This window comes from Bufo gargarizans, chromosome 1, assembly GCF_014858855.1.
Source record: "Bufo gargarizans isolate SCDJY-AF-19 chromosome 1, ASM1485885v1, whole genome shotgun sequence".
NCBI lineage: Eukaryota > Metazoa > Chordata > Amphibia > Anura > Bufonidae > Bufo > Bufo gargarizans.
In genome coordinates, this window is record NC_058080.1 from 440,415,426 (window position 1) to 440,421,594 (window position 6,169).

The 6,169-nt window shown below is 45.3% G+C and overlaps 1 pseudogene; it reads left to right on the top strand.

Annotated features, from left to right (window-relative positions):
• Window positions 1-4,904: 4,904 nt before the first annotated feature.
• LOC122927769 lies at window positions 4,905-5,922 on the top strand (annotated as a pseudogene).
• Window positions 5,923-6,169: the final 247 nt, after the last annotated feature.

A 6,169-nucleotide genomic window follows, 5' to 3' on the forward strand; every position in this document is an offset into this window, starting at 1 on the left:
CGCGTGAAAATTCTGATTTGTTGCAAATCGAAGTTTTCCTCAACTTCAGACCAAATTCCACTTCGCGCAACACTAATTACCATCTATGTGGTGGTCTGGCCTGTATTATAATGCCCCACCATCGTGTCCCTCTGCATTGCTAATATTTAAAATACTCTCACCCCCCCTGTAGTGCCCCCTGTATTATAATCCCCCCATAGTGCACCTTGTAGTGCCCCTCATGGTATAATGCTTTCACGTAGTAGAAGTATATATAATGCTCTCCCCTTCCTGTAGTTCTCCCCGTATTATTATGCCCCCTCTGTAGTGGTAGTATACACTCACCTAAAGAATTATTAGGAACACCTGTTCTATTTCTCATTAATGCGATTATCTAGTCAACCAATCACATGGCAGTTGCTTCAATGCATGTAGGGTTGTGGTCCTGGTCAAGACAATCTCCTGAACTCCAAACTGAATGTCAGAATGGGAAAGAAAGGTGATTTAAGCAATTTTGAGCGTGGCATGGTTGTTGGTGCCAGACGGGCCGGTCTGAGCATTTTACAATCTGCTCAGTTACTGGGATTTTCACGCACAACCATTTTTAGGGTTTACAAAGAATGGTGTGAAAAGGGAAAAACATCCAGTATGCGGCAGTCCTGTGGGCGAAAATGCCTTGTTGATGTTAGAGGTCAGAGGAGAATGGGCCGACTGATTCAAGCTGATAGAAGAGCAACGTTGACTGAAATAACCACTCGTTACAACCGAGGTATGCAGCAAAGCATTTGTGAAGCCACAACATGCACAACCTTGAGGCAGATGGGCTACAACAGCAGAAGACCCCACCGGGTACCACTCATCTCCACTACAAATAGGAAAAAGAGGCTACAATTTGCACAAGCTCACCAAAATTGGACTGTTGAAGACTGGAAAAATGTTGCCTGGTCTGATGAGTCTCGATTTCTGTTGAGACATTCAAATGGTAGAGTCCGAATTTGGCGTAAACAGAATGAGAACATGTATCCATCATGCCTTGTTACCACTGTGCAGGCTGGTGGTGGTGGTGTAATGGTGTGGGGGATGTTTTCTGGGCACACTTTAGGCCCCTTAGTGCCAATTGGCCATCATTTAAATGCCACAGGCTACCTGAGCATTGTTTCTGACCATGTCCATCCCTTCATGACCACCATGTACCCATCCTCTGATGGCTACTTCCAGCAGGATAATGCACCATGTCACAAAGCTCGAATCATTTCAAATTGGTTTCTTGAACATGACAATGAGTTCACTGTACTAAAATGGCCCCCACAGTCACCAAATCTCAACCCAATTGAGCATCTTTGGGATGTGGTGGAACGGGAGCTTCGTGCCCTGGATGTGCATCCCTCAAATCTCCATCAACTGCAAGATGCTATCCTATCAATATGGGCCAACATTTCTAAAGAATGCTATCAGCACCTTGTTGAATCAATGCCACGTAGAATTAAGGCAGTTCTGAAGGCAAAAGGTGGTCCAACACTGTATTAGTATGGTGTTCCTAATAATTCTTTAGGTGAGTGTATATCTAATGACTAGTGTTGATCACGAATATTCGAATTGCAAATTTTTATCGCAAATATCGACACTTTGAGAATTTGCAAATATTTTGTGATATATATTCGTAATTTTTAATATTCAAGATTTTTTCTAAACAGTACACATGATCCCTCCCTGCTTCTAGCTTGCTGCAAATTTTTATCGCAAATTTTTCAATTGCCGATTTACGCAATCAAGAAAATAATGACTGAGATAACAAATTCGCGAATTCGCGAATATATGGAGAATATTCACCCAAATATTTGCGAAATATCACAAATTCGAATATTGCCCATGCCGCTCATCAGTAATAATGACCCTCCTGTATTGCAGGAGCTATTTGTTTTGTTGGAGTACAAGGGCTGGATTTTATTTGGACTGGGAAGGTAGGTTTGGTAGTGCGACCTTCCCAGTCCACACCCCATTCCACGGCAGGTTTTCCCCTAGCCTGAGGTCATCGCAGGTGAGGCCTGCTGTAATCAAGGAGGCATAAAACCAACCTTCTGTGTGTCAGTCTGTGAAGAAAAAAAACTTGGAAACAGAGGCCTACAGAGGCTCTGTGTCGTTTCAGCCAGGAAGGCTGTGGGGCCACGAGGCTTTGTAAAGTCTGAAGTTTGGGGGGACCAGTGACACCTACAGAAAGAGGGTCGCACAGGTCAGTGTCGGGAAGGACTTCTGGACCATTCCACCCAAGGTTGCTGGTGTGGTCACAGCCTGGAGGCTGCTGGACTGTAAATGGCTGAGGGACCATGAGGCTATGCGAAGACAGATCTCTACCCTGTCTGGACTTGTGTCTGATGAGCAGACCTGCTAAGGCTTGGAGTCTGAGACCCTATTTACAAGCTGTGCTTAGAGGTGAGTCAGGGAAAACTACTGTGTATTAGGAAGTGCCTAGATGGGCAGGTGTTTATTTTATGTTTTTGTTTGTGTGGGTGCTGAAGTGCTAAAATAAAGCACCAGTTTGGACATTAAATCCTGTTGTCTGCGAAGAAGTCTGTGATTGCAACCCCCTGAGAGAGAGCGATCCCATACAATTGATGGAAAATGGGGGCAAATGTCCATGCTAAAAGTGAAACCAGCAAGTGTCTATGCTAAAAAGGGCAAAGTGTTGCCAGGGGCAACGACCGGACAGAAAGAGCCGGTGCTGCTGAATGCTGCTTTGCTATGGTGTTGGAGTTAAACGTCCGGAAGCCTGTTTTTCCATTGAAGCTGTTGCGATGGCCAATCTGGACATTATGCTGTGGTGATTTAAAGGGCTGGAAGCCCAAGTAAAAGAGACTGACCTGTGGAGATATTTTTTTTTTTTTTTTGCTGTGTTGCAAGAAAAACATTCCTGAAGCCCAAGTTGCAGAAACTGTGTTGCTACAGGACTGTATGTTACCATGGGTCTCATGGAGGAATATGTCAGGCGGTTGTGGCGGATAAAGCAGCAGGAAGACATGGCCACACTGATTGGTTACACCCAAAGTGAAATGGTGCGGTTTGATGCAGAGCGGGAGGCTTTGGAGGCGCAACTGCAGCTGGCCATGAGGAAAAATTCTTCAACGCTGAGGGGACACTTTGTATAGGTCCAAGGTGTCGATGTACCTGGATTTCTAGAGGAAAAGGTGGTGTGCCATTGCTAAGGGCAAACAACGGGCGCAAAGTGTAATGGAGGATCGTTTGATCAGGAGAAATGATGAAACATGTGAGAGAATCCTGCAAGCTGATGATTGGGGGACTGCCGACGTGGGTCACGCTAGATTCCCACCAAAAAGCGTCCGGGGTCAGGCCCAAAGTTCTGGAATTTGTGAAGAGAGGGCCAGAGACAGATACCACTGTGTCTCTGACCTTTGCTATGGACTGTGGCTCTGTACAGTGGGAGCTCTTAATATGTGAGACCCTGAGGGAGGAAGTCATACTGGGCAAAGACTTTATGTTTTAGCAGCTAGGGAGCAGAGAAAGTGCTTCAAATTGTGCTGCTGGAAAATTTGAGGAAAAATCTTCAGTAGAGTGTGGGACTCATCGTCCAGGAAGACACTGGGTTCAAGGCCAAGATGTTTCCCATGGCAACCACTGCATTGAGGAATCTGCATGTGATCGTGGCACCAGTAACCAAGGGCCGGAGGTTCCTAAGATCCAGGAAAAAGGATAATGACCTCGGGGAAGATGTTCCTGGAGCACCCTCATTTCCCAGGAGTGCCAAGCCTGTGACATCAATGGGTAAGAGCGTTCCTGTTATAGCTTGTGTAGTAAAGTGACAGTTCCTGTTCTTTCTTAGGTTGGGCATGGTGCTGACCAGTGCCCTGGTACCTCTAACGCTATGAACTGTGTTGTGAGTCGGCGGCAGTTGATACCTGCTGAGCCCGTAGGTGTTAAGACATCGGGACTGGATACTGCTACAAAAATGTGTGATATTGTGGTGGATGACAGTCCAGTCCAAGCATTTGTGGATGCACAGAGCCAGGTGAGCCTGGTACATGCCAGCTTGGTAGCTGGGGACAATGTGCTGGACAAAATGTTAAGTGTGCTGGGCATTCATGGGGAAAGCAAGGACTATCCTGTGGCTCTCACTGAGTGTGAGACTCCAGTGAGAACTGGGACTTATGAACTTGGAGTTGCAAATACGCTCATGCATGGTGTAGTATTGGGCTGTGATTTCCCCTTGTTCTGCAAGTTGTGGGGAAATGGAGACACTTCTGCAGAACTTGGGCCTATCCCTTTAAATGAAGGTGTGAAGGAAGTAACCATTGAAAACAATGGTGCAGATAAGGTGCAACGTGAATTGTCAGTTACAAGAGCTAACTTTGGGTTGGCTAAACTCAGGGATACTATGCTAACCCGTGTAAGAGTAAGCAGGATAGTGAAACCTGAGGTTGACAGACCTGTTGTAAAATTTGAAGTAGATTTGGTTACTCAGAAAAGGCCTAATGAAAATGTAAAGTTATGCGAAATATGTAATTGTGATTATGATGATGATATCCCTTTTCCTTTGCAGGCTGTGATCGGGGAAGAAGCTCCCCCTGGTGGTAAAAATGTATGTAATTTGACAATGCTGATTGATAATGTTGGTAGCACACAGCTGAGAGAACCCACTGTAATAAATGTGCAGGAAAGTGTGACAGTGTTAGAGGGTGTACCACACATACCAGGTGCAGATAAGCAGTCTCCACAGTGTTTTATGGGTAGTGAGCCTAGCTGCAGTGTTGATGAAGATGTTGTAACATGCAACGCTAACCAGGCAAATGAAAGAGAGCCTGAACAGGTTCAGGACATGAACCTGATTAAGCGGGAAGAAGTCAGTATAGTGTCTGAGAACTATACCCAGGCAGTGGAAGACTTCCTGGCTGGTCTGACCATCCTGAAGGAGCATGCAGAAAAAACATGCTCATGCTGAAGCAGAGGCTCGTGAAAGTGAGACCAAAGCTCCCTTCTTGGCACGCTCTCCAGCAGAGGCCCTTAAAGTAAAGACTGAATTAGAAAGGCTTAACAAACAGCTGCACACTGAAATGGAAGCAGAGCTTGAAGATGAAAATAAGCAAAGTTCATTGGCTGTAGCATCTAGAAAGAAGCTCAAGATGGATCCAAAAGAGAGGGACAAATTAACTCTGCAAATCAAAATAGAGAAAAAGTAATAAAAAACTGTGTAAGTTGTAGTTGCAAATCAAGGATTACCAGAGAGAGTTGGAAGTCACTAGAGCATCCAGTGATGATATTTTAAGTCAGTCTAAAGAAAATAAAAAGAAGCTTAAAAGTCTGGAGGCGGAGCTGTTCCATACACAGGAGGAGCTTGCTACGGCAGAGAGGGCCAAAAGACAAGCCGAACAGGTTTATACTGAACTGGCCAACAACAGACTGAGAAAGGCTACTCTCCAGATGAAAGATTATCTGAAGGCCGAACGTAGTAATGCTCAGAAGAATGAGAATGCCCGTCAGCAATTGGAGCGACAAAACAAGGAGTTAAAAATAAAATTGCAAGAATTGGAAGACTCTATTAAAACCAAATTCAAAGCATCCATCACGGCCTTGGAAGCAAGGATCGCACAACAAGAGGAACAGCTTGATACTGAAACAAAAGAAAGACAGGCTGCAAATAAACAAGTCTGTCACTCAGAGAAAAAACTGAAGGATGTGCTAATGCAACTGGAAGATGAAAGGCTCAATGCTGAACAGTATAAAGACCAGGCAGAGAAAAATAATGTTCGTATGAAACAGCTGAAGTGCCAGGTAGTAGAAGCCAAGTCAAATCCAAGCCAGAACCTGTTGAGAATGGGTCTGAAGATGGTGGCCCTGCAGTGCCGGCCGAGACAGAGAAGATGGGAGAAGTTTCTGCTGAACAAGTTAAAAGGGCTTATGTTAATGCACTGGCCAGGAGACTCGTGGCAGTGAGTAACCAGGACCAGGACGTGAAAGACATCCACTCCGCCATCAATGCCTTCCAAGAAGTCAGAAGCCCTCTGGGGATGAAGTACAGTGAGATGAATGACCTATATGCAGATGCTGTCTACTATGTGGGATGGCTCTCCTGGAGCTTGCATGAAGAGAGAACAATGTCCTGGGTGACCTTCTGGAGGGAATGCCAGAAGAGGAAGATAAAGAGTCTGATAAGGACCCCAATATCCCCAGTGCCTCCAAC